The 18,531-nt window shown below is 38.0% G+C and overlaps 1 protein-coding gene and 1 long non-coding RNA gene across 3 annotated transcripts in view; one reads left to right on the top strand and one right to left on the bottom strand.

Annotated features, from left to right (window-relative positions):
* Positions 1 to 951: 951 nt before the first annotated feature.
* Positions 952 to 11,179, bottom strand: LOC128982669 (uncharacterized). 2 transcript variants are annotated; one of them, XR_008489709.1, is made up of 3 exons: positions 10,961 to 11,179; positions 4,693 to 4,831; positions 952 to 1,436 (listed from the first exon to the last, which is right to left on the bottom strand). It is a non-coding gene; the product is annotated as an uncharacterized LOC128982669 (long non-coding RNA). The 2 variants fall into 2 exon arrangements; XR_008489711.1 differs by lacking the exon at positions 10,961 to 11,179 and adding an exon at positions 8,074 to 8,150.
* A 4,945-nt stretch (positions 11,180 to 16,124) lies between these two features.
* LOC128983442 (caspase-1-like) overlaps positions 16,125 to 18,531 on the top strand; it is a 120,345-nt gene continuing 117,938 nt past the window's right edge. Inside the window, exon 1 of the mRNA XM_054402735.1 lies at positions 16,125 to 16,288. The gene's annotated coding sequence lies outside the window, so the exon portion shown is untranslated. The remainder of the gene's footprint in view (positions 16,289 to 18,531) is intronic.

Genomic DNA, 18,531 nt, shown 5'->3' with positions numbered 1-18,531 from the left:
CTTCCCATAGCATTTTAGGATAGCCCATACCCTTATCTAATCGTCATAAACAGTTCCCACACTCCGGACAGCTCGCCTTGACTACTTCCTTCACCACTTCCTACGTCACGGACCTGTTTCCCTCCCTTCCCATAGCATTTTAGGATTGCAGATACCCTAATCTTATCGTCATAAACAGTCCCCACACTCCGGACTGCTCGCATTTACTACTTCCTTCATCACTTCCTACGTCACGGACCTGTTTCCCTCTATTCCCATAGCATTTTATGATTGCCTTTACTACTTCCTTCACTACTTCCTACGTCACGGACCTGTTTCCTTCCCTTCCCATAGCATTTTAGGATTGCAGATACCTTAATGTATTCGTCATAAACAGATCCTAGACTTCGCACTGCTACCCTTGACTACAATGTCTCGAGTAATCTTAAGTATAATCAATCTTTGGTATAATCTTTGCTCAATATTAACAAGTGATGTTTTTCCTTTTGTACTGTATTTGTAATTTGCTAGTATACTGTGGGTAGTTGGTTTATTATGAACACGTGCTACAACTTCAAGTCTTTTGTTTACCTTTTCCTTGTTATTTAATTCAACCAACATGGTTACTTAGCAACCCATAAGACTAATGTTAAAAAAATGTGACTTTCAGTTTCGTTTTTCTACGTAATTAGATTTTTGTTGGCAGTTCTAACTGCATGAAACTTGTTTTTAGGCCAAAAATAAACTATTTACAAGATTTGAAGAAAATCGTCGGAGCCGTTTTCGAGATCTTTCTGCAAGCAAGCAAGCAAGCATACATACAAGCAAACATTGCTCGTATTAGAGTATAGGATACCTATACATGAATTTTAACGGATGGTGTTTTTGGCCTCTAGGGACCTCAAAACGAAAAATTAAATCGGTCCCGGGTCCACGTCTTACCATGAGTAAATGGGAAATTCGCTAACAACATTTCATTTCATATAATTTTATTCATTTCAGTACATCAATACAGGAATAGCGATCTATACTATATAAAGTTGTAAATGATTAAGTATCAAAATATAAGAAGGTTTCAACTGACTTATACGATCCCCGCCCATAGAACAGGCACCCTGCTAGTTAAATAAAATCAAGATGTCTCTTTTCACCCAAGACAAGGTCAGTTAGTGAAAGTAATCATTTTAACAAACTTAATAAACAGTATATTTTTTTAACAGGCAGAAGTACAAACAAATATTAAAAATTTAAGAAAACATTTTCATAAAGACAATAAAATTATCTTAATTTAATAATCTATATGAGAAAAAAATGTAAATAAAAGTAGGCCTATACTGATGTACAAAATAAATATTAAACTAATCAACGTAATGAATCTAAACTGATTTGTCTCCACTTCTTCAGCCTCCTCTCCCCCAACCACCATGCCTCCATCGCCATCCACCCTGTCATCAGGCCTGGAATACAACAGAACAAAAATCTATATAATTAATACGCTACATAAAACTTTGTCGGTTGAACTCCTCCGCCATTTCTTAACCGATTTTATCCATTGACGTCTCATTGGAAAGAGCATGTCGCGTAGATTTGCAAACTGGCCTTACATTTTTGAAAAAGTCCCTTGGGCTCTGCCCCAGTGGCTTTGAAAGTTTCCATGTTATCCTTATGAAGAACATAATTGTTTACATTTTGATCAGCTGTATAATTTAATTGCTGTTATTTATTTTTCAATTCAATGAAACGCATTGAGTACATTTATTTACTATTTGAGTTTGTGTAAACATAACCCCCAAGACGGATCGTGTTAGTATGGTTGTATCTTAAATTTGTGTATTTATCGCTGTTTTGTGTCGCTATGACAGATCGTGTTAGTATGATTGTAACTTAAATTTGTGAATTTATCGTTGTTTTGTGTAGCTATAATTTGTTTATTTGTTGTTTTTTCTTTTAAATGCCTCCGACGCTACTACAACGAAACATAGACAGGAGGCGTAATCGCGATAACGACCGCAGCTACAGAACAGTGACACGTAGGCTCAACTATTAGGTTAAAAATGCGCCCTAACACTGCCCCCAAACAATTTCGTTCTCAATTGGCCCTCTATCAATGTCTATGTCTATCAAAACCTGTGTTGCCTGTACAGCGAGGCATTTTGAGAAGGAGAAAACCGGCCGGAATGCTTTAGGTTTATCAATAACGAAGATAAACATGGTCTGAGTTACACACCGGTAATCTTTGAGTTGACTCTTTTAAATTATTTGTAAATATGACTGTTATTCGTTTTGAAATAACTCCTGTAATACTTTGCAATTGCTCGAATTCGAGCAACATGTACACTAGTTAATATTAAAAACTGTATTCTGAACAAGTCAAGTCTTTTTATGCATACTTCTATTATTATTTAATTTGCTCAGTGGCGTACTGAGGGGGGGGGGGGGGGTTCGCACCAAGCCCCACACCAACATAGGCCTCCAAATATCAGGGCCGTATTGCCCTAATGGCGGACACTGTGATTTCCGAGGGCTTCGGCCTGGGAAGGGGACTCACTTGGGGCCTCAAAAGAATGTTTTTTTCTCTTAAAAAATTTTCTCACAATCAGTTAGAAATAGGGGGTACAATAATCCAAGTTTAACTTGTATTCTCATGATAGCCGAAAGCGTCTGCAAAGATTGCCTGATCGAAATTTACGACTACCAGCGATCGCGGGATGACGATAATCAGGCCTTGCAACCGCGAAAGATGTTCACGATTGCCCCGAGGATGCCCACGATTTTAACCACTGCCGACCGTGGGAGACAAAGATGATGACCCTGCAAACACGGAAGACGGTGACGGAGGGTGGTGGGGATAGGGGCGCTTCAAGGCCTACGTGTGGACATTTTTAGTTGCCATGGAGCTGTGGACAGCTGAGCACCATGAAATTGTAGTGAAAGTGTTTTTTAAAAGTGGCAATTCCGGTGTAGCTGTTCAGGGGTAGTCCCGTAGACGTTTCAACGTGGGTCCAAGGGGAAAAGTCCCAACTTGAAACAACATTTTGCTGTGGGTCTGCACGTAGATAAGCTGTAGCTCTTCACATGTCTGGCCACTCAGTAGAAGAATTTTATGATATGACCTGCACTTTTTATTCATACAAAACAGCAATCGTGCAACAGTTGAAGCCCAGTGGGTAAGCAAATTGCATCTCATTTTCAGAACAAGTGATTGATTTGATTAAACGTGACAAAATTGCGTTATGAGCGACGAATCACACTTTCAACCACAACACATAGTCTTTCTCCCTCACTCTCTTGAAGTTCTCTGGCGTCCGGGCTGACCTGTTGATTTTAGTTTCAATGCTGAACTAGTAGCTCTAAAGTTGCTACCCAAAATGATGTTGCGAGTTGGGACTTTTCTTCTTTGATTCACATTGAAACGTCTACTGAACAGCTACACAGGTATAGCAACTTTTAACACATTCGCTGCGGCCCATCAAACGGTAGGCGTAGCCCCAGTGCGGCGCAGCCCGCAGCGTCGAACAAACCCGATTGCCGGGTGATTGGCTTTCACATTTCGGTATGACGAATATCAAATAACATGTGGTGATGTCCTATTTTATGACAAGAGTTGACGTAGTTTGCTAAACACCCACAGATAGCAGCACTGCTTGGAATATAGCCGGTCCCATTGTATTGCCAATAGGAGGGAGAAGGACGGGACACCAAGTTGATTTTTAAGTTTGCCAGACGGGGATTTTATGGGGAAATTTTACTACCAACCTACAACACAACCAAAAGCAAGTCACCCACTACACGCTAACAAAGTATAGGTCTGCCTTCGACCGACGCTAGAGGAAAAACGAAGATATACGAAAGGCACTGCCGAGCGTATCTGATCTGTTACGGCAGCACCTGAACACAGCTCGGCCTGTATCCGATCGGCTACGCCCGCAGTGAACGTGTTAAAAACACTTCCACTTCAAAAATACATGGTGCTCAGCTGTCCACAGCTCCATGGCTACTAAAATTTGTTCGCACATTGGCTTTGTAACACCCCTATTCCCACCACCCTCCGCCACACACTGGATTGACAGGGCGGCAAAGAAAACCGTCAAAATAATTTTGTTTGTCGACTGCCCTGAATGACCTTTTTTATTTCTTAAGATAACAAATTGGCTTGTTGGGCAACGTTTTATGTCAAATGATGAGGTCATCACTGAAACAGAAGAGTATTTTGTAGGCTTTTCAAGTTTGTAGGGTAACTTACTATTTATTTGAACAGCATTTGAAGGAGGTTGGAGAAACTTTAAGATAAGTGTATAGAGCTAAATAAAAGGAGATTATAACAAAATAAATCAAATTTATCCCAAAACATTATGTTATTCTATGTTTTTCTAAGGACTTATTGAACCACGCTCGTACTAAATACCTTATTGATCTATCAGAATTTTTCTACTTGTTTCAACTGCTTCTGTTGGCAACGCTTTTCCATTTCTCTTAAAATAATTTTTGTTTCAGTACTTACCAAATGTAAACACTATGACATATTCAGAATTAATTATAATTATGTTTTAAAAAAATATAGCCTACATTTCCTAAAAAACAAAAGCAAATTTTGGGCACCTCTCCAGTTAAAATGCTCGTTATACTAGGAATTCAGGAGGGTTATGCGACATAGGTTTCAGGACACGGCCCTGGATTTATAAGTATTAAATTTAAGGAAATGGCAAAACTTACCATAAGTTAGTTCTCTTCAATCTTCGTCTTTACTTCGCCCCATCCTCCATCTCCTCTTCCTCTGGCAACTCTCCCCTGTATCCTCCAATGTCAGAGGATATTAATTACAATACCCCCATTCTACTGGTAGGCTACAGCTCTGTACAGAAATATTGCAAAAAATAAAAAATAGTGTTATACAAATAATTTCAGTCTAACAAATAATACAAGAGTGTAGACTCCTTTCTAGATTTGCGATATTCAAATAGGTACAGCTAGTAAAAGAAAATTTGTTAGCAATCTGGGTCAAGTTAATATAAATATTAGAATTTTTATCAATAATTTGGTTTGGACAAAATAAATTGCTTCAAACATTAATTCATTGTTATTTCCTAATTTGCAAAATTGCAAGCTATAGCCTAATTAAAACAACATGTTACGAGATGTACGGTAATCCAAATAAATTTTAAGTAGGGGCCTAGTTTTAATTTGTTATAAAAAACTATAAATTTGCATACAGATTATATATTATCCTCATGTTCAACCAAAAACTATTGTAACTAGTGGGCGAAGTGGCACTTTGCTACACATGAGAGAAATGTTTAAACGCACGAGCCGTAGGCGAGTGTGGAAAGTATCTCGAGTGCAGCAAAGGCAGTTTGCACTTGTGTTACAAACTATATTTTTCTTACAGTTATTATAAAACATATAAATAATTAGTCTTTCAAACTCTGTTCAACACGTTTCTAGGTTAGGTTAAAACCAAACATTGGTGAAATGGTAAGCTGTACCAGTTGATCGTAGTCGTAATATCTTGAATGGGTAGCCAACTTATTTTCAAGTGTGCGTATGTATTATGTGTCTAATAAAACCTTGCTGTTTTGTGTTGTTTGGTTGGAATACAGAAGTGCTGCAAAAAAGAGTGCGGTAAAAGTAAGTAAATTGCAGCAATTAGCAACTTTCTGTGCTATAATAAGTGCAAGGAAGGCCACTTTGTCAGGTGACAGTTGGAAAAATAATTCACATGCGCTTCATTTTGAAAACTGTGAATGACTGACTTAAACAACCTTTTTATTATTACTGTTATAATGTTAAAATGTGTTATTTTACGCACAGGACGCCTAGTTATTAGTTTATAACAAATGTGATAACTGTATACACACATTGTTTTTGTCCTATGACGCTACAGGCACTAGTCCGGAATTTTAATTCACATTTCACAGTTCAGCCTAGGTCTAGGGCTGTGGTATTCACACAAAAGAATATAATAAAAATAAATAATAAAATCCATTGGTCATCTGGCAGGATTTGAGCCCGGTACTGAAGTTCTGCTCGCTCCCCTAGGGTAAAGAATTTAGTCAGTTGTAGGCATTAGGCAGGCCTATAAAATCCGTAGAGGAGGCTATGACTTAGAGCATTTGGAACGCCGATAAATATGATCAGTCATTAATATTAATCGGGGCCAATCCTATGAGCGAAGACGGAATCATATTTAGTAAATAAAGTTGTCACTTCCAATTGCTTGTTGTTGAAAACAATCAGCTGTAGGCTAAAGTTACTTCACCCACCACGGGCGTCGCCGCCATAGGGGATTTTTCCCCAATATTTGAAAAGTCAGTTTGGTCCCTCATCCCAAATTTTAAAAATCATACAGAATGTGTGTTCACCCGATCGATCGCTTCCAGCAAGCAAGGTGCTCGCTTCGCTGTGTGATTCGGAAGCGTACGACATGATGCGGTGGTGGAGGGGTGTTCTGATTCACGATCCTCGAGTTGCACTATGGATGCCTAGACGCTTGTCTTGAATGTCTTCTCGCGTTTCAGTCAGACTTTCAGTCCGCTCCGTCACCGTCAGTCGGCAGTGGTTGATACTACATACATTTATATGTAGGCCTACGTTAACCCTTTTCTCCTCGTGTGCTGTATCTGTCGGTAGTATCGGTTATAGTTCTTTTAGGTTAGTTGATACTTTTTGGAAGAGTTGAAACTTGAACCCTGAACTGTTTATTGTCAAATGAAGCGAGCAGAAGGCCAAAAACAAATTGTTTATATAAAAACCTGCTTGTAAAAATGTAAGATTGTGGGTTGAAATATTAGTGTTCAAACGTCATTGAATTCGATACTATACATATTGTGACAGATCTAAGAAATGGAGAAAAAAGTAAGGTTAAAAAACATATCTACTTGCTTGCATGGCATATAACATGTGAAATGGAAGGTTTTAGGACAATTGGGCACAGTTCACAGTTCTATCCATTAGAAATGGCTTTATAAAGTCACCAATCACCATACGGCTTTTGGGAGATATGGCTTTGTTGTCTACAGTAGGCCTACGTTTTGAAATTCATGAATGCAAGTTCGTCATAGTTTGATTTTTAAAATGTCTACTTGCTCATGACAAAGACAAATAACAGGTGAAACGGGAGGTTTTTGGACAGTTGGACACAGATATAGACATTAATAATGGCTTTAGAAAGTCAGTAAACAGCTTTTGTGAGGATACGGCCGTAGCCTACAATATTTTTTGAGATTTATGAATAAATTCGATCGTCATAGTTAGTTTTTAAAAATGTCTAATTATTCATGACAAACAAAGGGGGAAAAAGGGAGGTTATGCACACAGTTCTAGACGTTAAAACTGGCTGTATAAAGTCACCAAACGGCTTTTAGGAGGATATGGCCTTAGTCTACAGCGTGTTTTTAAATTCATTATTGCATCGTCTTTAGTTTAATTTTTAAATTGTCTATTTGCTCATGACAAACAACAGGTGAAATGGGAGTTTATGGACGATTGGGCACGGTTTTTGGTGTTAAAAATGGCTTTAAAAAGTCACCAAACTGCTTTGAAAATTACCAATTTTTGGACCCCCCGGCCTTGTTGGACCCCCAGGGGCACCCCCTTCCTACATTTGTCCCCCTCAATCTTTTGATGCTGACGACGCCAATGTCACCCACAGTTCATTCTACTTGTTAATGTCATCCACCCTACCTTGACTATTCAAACATTTTAAACGGCGATTTATTCTGTTTCAGTAATATTCATCTGCGGTGAAAAATAGTAGTCTATTTGGATTCAGTACGGTACGTAAAATACTACGCAGAGGATACGGGTCCGGTAACCGGGTGTGGATTAGGCATCCGGCAGTTACTGTCATAACCTAACCTAACCAACCAAACTTGCTGATAATGAAAAAAATCGAATGAAGGTAAAATTCTGTCCCCAAAATGGTACTTTCCATTTATGATAACCCAACCTAACATAACCGCCGCAAAGCGCTGTATATCTGTAGCCTCTGGATAATACTTACCAAAGTACTGATTTGAACTTTGAATAACTTAGTTATCACGGCAGTATGGTAATTGCCTCTAGGGTACACAACTCTGGTCTCTCTTTCTCTCTCACCTGCAGTGATGTCGATGGCAATGTCGTCAAGAAAGGTTAGTCCTCTTAACTTATTGGTTCAAGACAATAGGGTATTTGGTTACTCTAGGGTACACAACTCTGGTCTCTCTTTCTCTCTCACCTGCAGTGATGTCGATGGCAATGTCGTCAAGAAAGGTTAGTCCTCTTAACTTATTGGTTCAAGACAATAGGGTATTTAAACTAGAGACCAATTTGGGCTCAGGTCAAATTACAGCCTTTGCTCCAGGATCATCTATAAAATTAACATTGAAGTCATCAGCAATGAATGATATAATCCAAGACTAGTCTTACATCAAATACAAACCTCTCTAGAATATTTTACAGCACTTAAGTTTACGTCCTACACTCATTCCAATAAATATATTTCTTTAATACTTTCTTTATTATTACTTGGCGACCATGCAAAGTAGGTATTTTAAGCCAAGTATGAATGGAGATAAGTGTAGGATGAGTAGCCCGATCTTGTAGTCTTGTTAGTGACTAAAAGACCGCCATTCCTTAGACACAGCTGTTAGCCCATAAGGTACAGCTAATGGCAACTAAGGGACCTACAGTTTATAGTGGAATCCAAACCACATTATTGCCTTGGTATAGGCCTAACTTATACGAATTGGTCTAATTATCAGGATAGTACTGCAGAGAGTCGTAGTAAGTGTAGCTGTGAACTAGCATCAGCTGACTAGTGTCCTTTATGTTTACGATTTTGGATATTTCGGTTGTCATGGTGACTAATGGGTGTTGAGTTGAATTAACGTTTAGAGAAGGTTTGTTTTGTTGTCCTGTTTTTTAAAAGTGTAAAATATAACTAAGTTGTCGAAAGTTCTGAAGAGTTTTATTTTCCCACAAGCTATTTCGGCATGTCTGGAAACGGTACAAGATTTTCGGATTTGGTAAAGTTGTATGATGGCGAAGGAGACTTCTCGGAATGGCTGAAAAAGTTAGAGCTTGTATGTAAACTTCAGAAGGTTAAAGAACTGCAATCAGTGCTTCCCTTGTTTTTGTCTGGAGGAGCATTTGCCGTCTACGATGGGCTTACCGACGCAGTTAAGAGTGATTACTCCGCCCTGACCCAAGCATTGCAGCAGGCTTTCTCTGCTAACTGTTTCCAAGCGTATGAGGAGTTCATATCCAGACGTTTGCTTCCAGGAGAATCTGTTGATGTCTACGCATCTGATTTGAAAAGGTTGGCTAAATTAATAGATTCTTCAGTTTCTGACGAGTGGATAAAGAGTTCTTTTGTTCACGGACTACCCAGAGAAGTTCAAAATCAGTTAAAGGCGGCATGTTGTTTGCAAGACATGGAGCTGTCAAAAGTGTTAGAAAGGGCGAGAAGTTTAGCGAATGTGAAGTTTTGGTTAGAAGACGATTAAGCCTATTTAAAGACATTATTTTGGAATGTGGTCTCAATGTACAAATAGAACTCATTAAGTCACAGTTCAACAAAGCAGATCTTCTTACAAGAGTGTCTGTCAATTGATCCATCCAGCATCAAATGGGAGCCTGGGTATTTGGATTGCCAGAACAATTGGTATAGGCTTGCCATTGATGTAACACACTATGGTCAAAGCAAGTTCATGACCATTGTGGACTGTGGTCCAAGTAGGTTCTGCATTTGGCGCCGGATCCCAAAAGAGACGAAAGATCAGATTTCTAAAGTGTTGTTGGAATTGTTTACTGATCGAGGGCCACCACATGAGATTTTGATGGACAATAGTGCAACATTTCGATGCGAAGAGATTACTCAGCTCTGTGATAAATGGGGTATTAAAGTTGTGTTTAGGTGTGTCAACCGGCCAAGTGGAAACGGGATAGTTGAGCGAAACCACAGAACAATCAAGCGTATGGCCGCAAGAACTAAAGGGAGTATCCAAGAAATGGTCTATTGGTACAATTTGACACCTAAAGAAGGATTAGGTGGCGATTCATCGCCGAGTTCCCAGATTTTTTCGTACCAATGGCGATGTAAAGGTGAACCTGTAAAAGGTGAAGTGTATGAAGGGTCACATTTTACAGTAGGTGAACGTGTGTATGTCAAGCCGCCAAACCCATCCTGTACTTCGAGATGGAAGGAAGGAGTGGTTACTGGACAGTTTTCACCCAGAAGTGTTGAAGTAAATGGCAGGCCTCATCACATAGCAGATGTGCGAAAAGTAGTTGAAAGTAAAAATGAAAGTGTAAGTTGTGTCGGCATCTCGAGGGCGTGTAGTGGTGTTGACACCACGGGGGCGTGTAGCTGTGAACTAGCATCAGCTGACTAGTGTCCTTTATGTTTACGATTTTGGATATTTCGGTTGTCATGGTGACTAATGGGTGTTGAGTTGAATTAATGTTTAGAGAAGGTTCGTTTTGTTGTCCTGTTTTTTAAAAGTGTAAAATATAACTAAGTTGTCGAAAGTTCTGAAGAGTTTTATTTTCCCACAGTAAGTACTCACTCGTGCGGACGTTAATCCACACCAGGGAGTATCGTACCTCCTAACTTAGTAGCTGGATTACAGGACGACGCCACACGTCCCAGTCATATTGATTATTTCATTCGATAAACTTAGGCCTAGGCCTATATCAAGTTTGGTTAGTTAAGAGTAAAACCTAACCTAACTAAAGGAATGAAATATTCAAAATACTAAATAGTCTATGTATTTAATATCTTTCATTTGAATAAATGTAGGACATAGCCTAAACTAAAGTGCAGCCAAATATTTTTACATAAACAAATTCTCAAAGTTGACACTGGGTCAGTGGGGATAAGAGACAATCATAATAGCCTAGGCTAGGGATATGCCTATTCAAACATTTGCTATAATATTGCTCTATGATCCAGAATTAGCCTACGAACAAGCTGTATCTTAGGTTCTTGTTGGTATCTTACCTCTTACCTTCTTGTTGGTGACTTACCTAAGTTAGTGTCTAGGCCTAGTAATGTTTTTAAGTTTTTTATCCTATGAAAATTATTTCACATTATTCCTTAAAAACTAATTGTTTGTAACACTCGAGTCATCTATTTTCTTGTAAACAAGGAAAGAAATAAAAAAGATAAATATTTACAATATAAAAGTTTTAGTCCATAGATGGCCAGCTTTGTAGATGTCCGTCGGAATTCGGAATCAAATATTAATATTGCGACTCGTGAGTTGAGGAACGATGAATTAGAACAACTCCTATTCAAGAGTAGCTCCGAAGAACGGGAGCTTGTCGATATACTGGGACTATTTCAGTGTCGACAAAGTGAAACTATTTCAATGTCGACAATATGGGATGTCGACAATTTGTGGTGTCGATCATTTGCGACGTCGGTTATTTGGGATGTCGGTTAAGTGGGAATATTCCAGTGTCGACAAACTGGGAATAATTCAGTTTCGATCAATTTCTAAGGTTGTCGATATTATGGAACCCACCCGGCCGGAGTAGGCCTACACGACGGTATTTACTCAGGGGAGGTATAGAAGAGGCTACGATGACAGCTGAGGGCTTCTTATTAGCTGAGGGAACGCCATTACCGTAACAAAACGTTCGTTGGCCATCGGCCTCGGTGGTCTAATGGTTAGCGTGCCGGGCTGATATACTGTAGGTCCCGGGTTCGAATCCCACTGGTAGTATTAACTTTTTGCCCAAGATTTTTTTATTATTAACAAGTTTGGTTGGTTTGGTTCGGTTATTACAGTTTAATTTTATTATTAAGTCATTATAAAATTTTAATTGAGCAATTTCTAGTTTTATTTAATAAACAGAATTATTTTTCCGATTACTAAACTGTTGTTATATTATTTCTTTATCAGCAAGTTTGGTTAGTTCGGTTAGGTTATGATTTTATAATTAAATTTAATTTAATTTTATAATTAAAAAATAGTAAAATTGAATTTGAGGCATTTATAATTTTATTTTATGAACAGAACTATTTTTGAGGTTAGTAAACCTTTATTGCCAAAGTGCTCTCTACTACAGTTTCTCTACCAAAGTACTCTAGTACAGTTCACGGAGGAATTTTGAACTAAATGCCTCATTTGTACCTCCCCTAAGTCAGACCCGCCTAAGACTACGAGTCAAGTACAACAAATTTATATTCAGGGTTGTCTTGTCAAACATAGGATAAAAGAAAACTAAATATCCCTTAAATTAAATCATCACTATAATAAAGCCTTTAATTTTTTGCGATAATTAAGATTTTTGTTATTTTTTTGTATATCCCAACGACTAGTAAAATTTGGTAATTGGGGATATATTGTAACAATTAATTACCACCTTAAATATTACCAAACAGAATCAAACAGTATGCAGTAAAATTCATTTAAGACCACCAAGTCAATTTTATATCAGTAAGAGACCAAATTCCTGTGATTATTGAGATTATATCAATAAAGTATAGAGGATATAATAAAGAGTGTTATAGTTTATTGATATTCTATAAGTAAAAGCTGAGGGACTATGTTTTATCTATGGTAAAAGCATAAAAAGACCAAAACTCTATAGGAAACCATCCAGGAAATCAGCATACCCAGTGAACTGATTTATTCGATACAGAAGTGTATTGAAGAAGAACAAGCCAAAAGTAACGATAGAAGACAGTAGAACGTTTGAAGCGCCTTTACTGTCCGACCCGCTAAAACAGTGACAGTAAGTGCCTGAGGGGTTAGTCATAAACTGACCTCTACCTATTTCTTAATTTACAGTAATTAATAGTGCTATTTTGTTTCTTATATTATACCTAACCTGTATAGCAATGTAATGCTGATCGGTTAATAAATTGTTATTTAAAAAAGGGCATTTCAACAAAATGAATAAATAAATAAATAGAAAATTATAATATTCAGAAACCAATTACTCCTTTATGAGTTGTAACTCGTTTGTAAAAACAAACCGACAAGGAGATAGACTTTCCCCAACTAATTGTACTTTGTATTTCTATAGAGGTTATAGGAGGAGTAGGAAAACCTTGAAAAGCACCAAAAATATAGAAGCTGAAGTTAATCTTTGGCTCTTGCTCTACGCTTATGCTTTGGAGGATGCGGTGTTGCACTAATTAGAGACTCAAAGAGGACCTAGGTTAAGCTATTGAAGTTATCCTAAGAGAATCAAAAATGATTGTGCTGTATCGATAATATATATGAAATCAAAAATATATGAAAGTCACAAATTGAGAGAACGAAGGTCAATATTGTACCTAACTTACATATAATTTTGAAAGAGTATAAGAATTTAGTAACAGTTTCAGTTAACTAGAATTATGAATGCTTCGAGAATTCTTAATATTATTTTACTAATGATCAACAAGCATGAACACCGATGATGAGTGTCACTTCCGCTGCTGCCCAAGGTTCCATACTCGGCCCAGACCTTTGGAATGTAGCTTATATGACAGCCTTCTGAGGTCTGAAATGCCTGAGGAAACTGTTTTGGTTGGGTACGCAGACGACGTTGCAGCATTGATAGCTGCACGTAGCTGAGCTGCCTTAGCTAAATCTGAACCAAGTTTTGCGTACCATAAACGCATGGATGATATTAGATGATGAGATCGTGATATTAACAAAAAAAAAACGGATTGACACCATCATGCCCCCCATTGAGGGTGGGGACCGTCGAAGTCCAGACCGTTCGTACTGCCAAGTACCTTGGGGTTATGGTAGACAGCAAGCTTAGCTGGCGGGGTCAGATTTTCCGTACGGCGGACAAGGACAAGGCCGCTAGTTTGGTTTCCTATCCTTAACCAGTTGATGGCCAATGTCCAATGTCAATGTCTTCTGCCTTCTGCCCAGTCCGTACTCTTGTACGGTGTGGAGGTGTGGGCAGACGTACTCAATAAGGAGGTGATGCGGCTCACCCGAGTGCAGCGTCAGGCAGCACTAAGAGTAGCATCCGCCTACCGAACAGTGTCCGAACCCACCGTCCTGGTGGTTGCTATGGAGTCATCCCCGTCAAACTTTTGGTGACGGAGAGAAAGGCAATTTATCAGCGCCGTGGGGAGGACCAGGCCCGAACAGAGGAATGTACCCGCACCTACCAGCAGTGACAGGAGAGAACGGGAGACACGGGGACGCTGGGCCAAGCGACTGATACAGCAAGTAAAACCTTGGGTTAATCGGTGGTGCGGAGAGGTGGACTTTCTATACCTCACCCAATTTCTGACGATTGTTGACTTTTTCCGGTCGTACCTGTTCAGGATGGGCAAAGCCATGTCATCCGATTGCATATACTGCCCAGGCATTCCCGGTGACGTGAAACATACCTTTTTCCACTCCCAGCGTTGGGAAAGGCCCCGCCAGGAGGCTCGACAGTTAGTAGGACTGCTGTCAGTGGATCCGGTCATACCGATGATGACAGATGGTGAGGACAGTTTGACCTGGGTGTGTCACATTACATCAAGAGTATTATCCGCGCCAAGAATCTTGACCTTGGCCGGGATGTGGTGTAGGTCATAAATAGTCTAAATGCCAGAAACGGCGAGAGCCCTCAAGGGCTTAGGTCACATGTTGGCCTGACTTGAAGTAATGTGACAAACAATTCCAGGTCTGTGTCCAACAGAGTAGAGGATTTTTATATAGAGCAGTCTGTGATAAAGGCTGGCTACCTGTGTGCGTAAAAGCATTTTCCCTCCTCTCCCTAAAAAAGCAATAGTTATTTGTGTAACACTAGTTAGCAAAGTTTACGCACGAGCCGCAGGCGAGTGCGGAATGATCTCGAGTGCAGCAAAGGCCTTTTGCATTCGTGTTACACATTATATTTTTCCTACAGTCACTAAAAAGCATATACAAAATTAATCTTTCAAACACTATAAACACGTCTTTAGGTTCAGCTGGCAACACAAATAGGTGCCCTAGAGAAATTAGTCCCCCGTCCGTATCACTCCGCAATTTTTTCCTCGGCAAGCAATGTGCTCCGCGACTTGAGAAAATAGTTCCGTATATTTTTGTAATTTGCAGTGGTTTCCGCACCTAAAAAATGCTTTAAAGGTATTTCCTTGTTTATTAAAATCGTAGGAATGTTTTAAAAACGTTTAAAAGAAAAGTCCAGAAAGTTCAGAAATACCGAAAAGAGCACATAAACTATAGACACGAAATGACAGTTTAAATCGTAGTTATAATACTCAATCAGCTGCTCATGATATTATTATCTTTAAGTTTTGCCAGCCTATTTCCAAGCGTACACGGATATAGTGCATAATAGAACCACGCTGTTTTAAGTTGTTTCGTTGGAATCCTGATGTGCGCCAAAGTATAAACCGTACGAAAATAGTTATTTGTACAACTAGTATTTCTCTCGAGTGAGTCAATTGCACTTTGCACCCGAGTTGCACATTATAATTTTCCTACAGTTACCATAAACAAATAAATTGGTAAAGAAACGTAACATATTTTTACTCAGAAGTGAATTTTCAATATGACATTTAATGATACAACAGCTGACCAGCTGATTTACAGCCAGTGCTGCCAACGTATTTCGCGCGCATACGATCTTGTCTGCAAGTTACGCGCTCACTATTTCGTGCCTTCATGTTGCAAATCTGGAGTGAGACAATGTAATTAGCACTGGTGAGCAAATTGGCCACTTTGCTTTCTCAAATCAGAGAGAGAACATGTACATTGTTAGGTAACTGTAGGAAAAGTATAAATATGCAGCTTTCTGTACTATAAACAGTACAAGGAAGCCAACTTTGTCGGGTGACTGTAGGAAAAAGCATGAACACCTATTATTTGTATTATTTTATTTTTGCAATAGCTATGCAACATAATATTATACGTTTTTAATTGGAGAAATATAACTTCATCCTGCAAGGACAAAGGCTTAAGGTAACTAAATTTAATAATTAAATATTCAAGTTCTTGTCACTGGGAAAATACATAAAATACTGTACCGTTTGATGCTTCTAATATATTTAAAAACCTTCAATGTTGGTGTCCCTGACAAGTGACGCTATTCTGCTTTTCACCCGCCTTATTTTTCCTGTCTTCTTGTCCAGAATTGTTTGTCAACAATAAATTGTTAGTGTTTGGTACTGGGTACTTCTAATCTTGATTTCAATCTTTCCATTTACTTAGAGTTGCAGTAGGGATAATAAAACTTTCAATAATTTGTAAACTCATTATTATAATATTTTATTTAGCGTTTCATTTATCTTATTGGAAGATCGTCAGCGTTCAACTGTGGCTTTGGTTATGTCCACCATACCTGATTTGGTGTTTCATCAAGATTTGAACTGATTAAGGTATGTTAAATCAACCTATTTCTTGTAGATTTACTGAATGTGTAAATTGGGTGGATCTGAATTCATGCTTAGATTACCTGTGTTGATTTTGTTGTGTAAATGACTATCAATGAGAACAGTCTTTATCCTCAAGGAGACTTCTGATGCTATGTGACAATAATTTTGGAGCCCTGGATGAATAGGCCTAGCAAATTGACAGCAAACTGGATAAGCCAATTTACTTATTTCCTCGTTACAATCATCCTGCAATATATTAATAATGTTTTTTTTATAACATTTGTTGTTTGAAAGGATATAGGTACCGGTATTGGTATTGAAATATGGGTATTGATATGACTAATTTAACTTATCAATAAAATTACTTATGAAGTTAAATAGGGTCCTATATTTTCACCTATTAAAAATGTATTTTTATTATCTATAGTCCATGAGGTTGGCGAAGGACTCTGAGGGGTTAACGTCCCTTCCACCAACGCACGTAGCCTACACTCGCCAGCAGGGTCTTACCTACCCCACATCGCGTGACCCATATGTGTGTGTAAGGGCTGTAAGGGGAGTCCTTCGCCTGCCTCATGGACTGTAGTTACAGTTTTTATGTAGGCCTATGCAAAATCTGAATAAGTATAGGCCTATGCAATCAGGTTTAGTCGGAAAGAGTCCTAGTTGTGTAAAAAAAAATAAAAGAATATGAATTTAAGGTCCATATAGTGGTTCAAACAAATAAAACCACATGACATGTAAACAAAAACTTAGTAAGTTACCAGATTTAAAATAGGTAAGATACCGGTAGCCTAACTCGTGAAACTGCTCTAACCCAACCTAACATTTCGTACCCGACTAGATGTCCCTAGAGTTAGGCTGTCAAGGACCCAGAGTAATGGAGCCATAAATATATAATAAGTTGCATAACTCCATCCTGCACCTTGAAAAAAGGAAACTCCTTAAGATGGTTACAGCGTATCTCAAAGACAAAGCCTACTACTCGCTGAAGGAGTACTTTGAAGACCCTCTATTATGCCAAGGCTGAAGTATGCCTGTCCACAGCCTCAGTTTTAATTATATGGGAATTGTATGTTATATAACTTATGTGTAAATAAGTGATTTTATGTTTTTATTGCCATCAATTAATTATCAATCAATTATCAATTATATTTAAGATGGGGACGCCACTATGTGCGTATTTTAACCCAAATATGAGTGAATGGTGAGTGTAGGATGAGTGGCGCGATCTTGTAGTCTTGTATGTCTTGACGACTTGATGCATAGTGACATATATCATTTTGCAATATATATGTATAAAATATGCAAACAGATGGCATTTACAATGATTGAGGATTAGGCATGCAAGGTAGACTAAATAATGTGAAGTGAGAAATGGATTAAGGGAAGTCAAAGTCAAATTTTTTCAATTTTTTTCAATTTTTACTTTTTATGTTCTTTTTATAGCACAGAATTTCTTCTTAAAATTGGTATAGGCAGCCTACTTACATTTTTGATTACTAACCTAGAAATGTATAAAAAAATTTATTTTCCATAACATTGCAGTGACGTTTTAAAGGTAAAACTAGTAGACCCTTGGTTGACCCTTGGAGGCTTGTCTTGCCGATTACCGCAACTTTACTTTTTTTTAATTAAATGTCATTTTTTTCAGGACTGGTAATACATACCGCTGTGAAATTTTTACCATGTAGTCTTAGTGACTTAATCTAAACACAGACATAAGGAATTCATCATATCTTTAGTAGAAGCATGTAAAAAGAATAATAAATTTTATTTTTGAAACAAATTATTTTAAATGTATAAAAACCCATAAAATAGTTATTTTTAATTTTAAATGAAAAATCTTGTGTCTGTCACAAGTTAATTAGTTCATATAAAAGTATACCCAGTTTCACTATCCTACCTGTTCTAACTCCTGAGAAAAGTGACATTTAGTTAACATTACTAAAGATAGGACCTCGGACTCCCCTTAATGGTAGGATCCTATTCAACACCCCAATGTGTACGTATTATTCTTATTGGAAATTTGTGAGAATTTTAAAAACATGACCATACATGTTTTTAAAACATTTTACCGGTAACAATGTCATTTTTACATAGTAGCCTAATAGGCCTACAGATAAGTTTTTTCATAAAAATTACCAATATTTTGTTATTTAAAAAATCTGATTATCTTTTATTCTCTTACCTTTTTGAGTTGGGAACCTCAAATAGGCATCATTAAATCACCATTATCATAGTTT

Source organism: Macrosteles quadrilineatus, unplaced genomic scaffold, assembly GCF_028750875.1.
Source record: "Macrosteles quadrilineatus isolate MER2022 unplaced genomic scaffold, UCM_ALF_1.0 Scaffold_1__1_contigs__length_201487025, whole genome shotgun sequence".
In the NCBI taxonomy this organism is placed as follows: domain Eukaryota; kingdom Metazoa; phylum Arthropoda; class Insecta; order Hemiptera; family Cicadellidae; genus Macrosteles; species Macrosteles quadrilineatus.
Note: the sequence above shows the minus strand (reverse complement) of the source record. Positions and strands in the feature narration are given on the sequence as shown.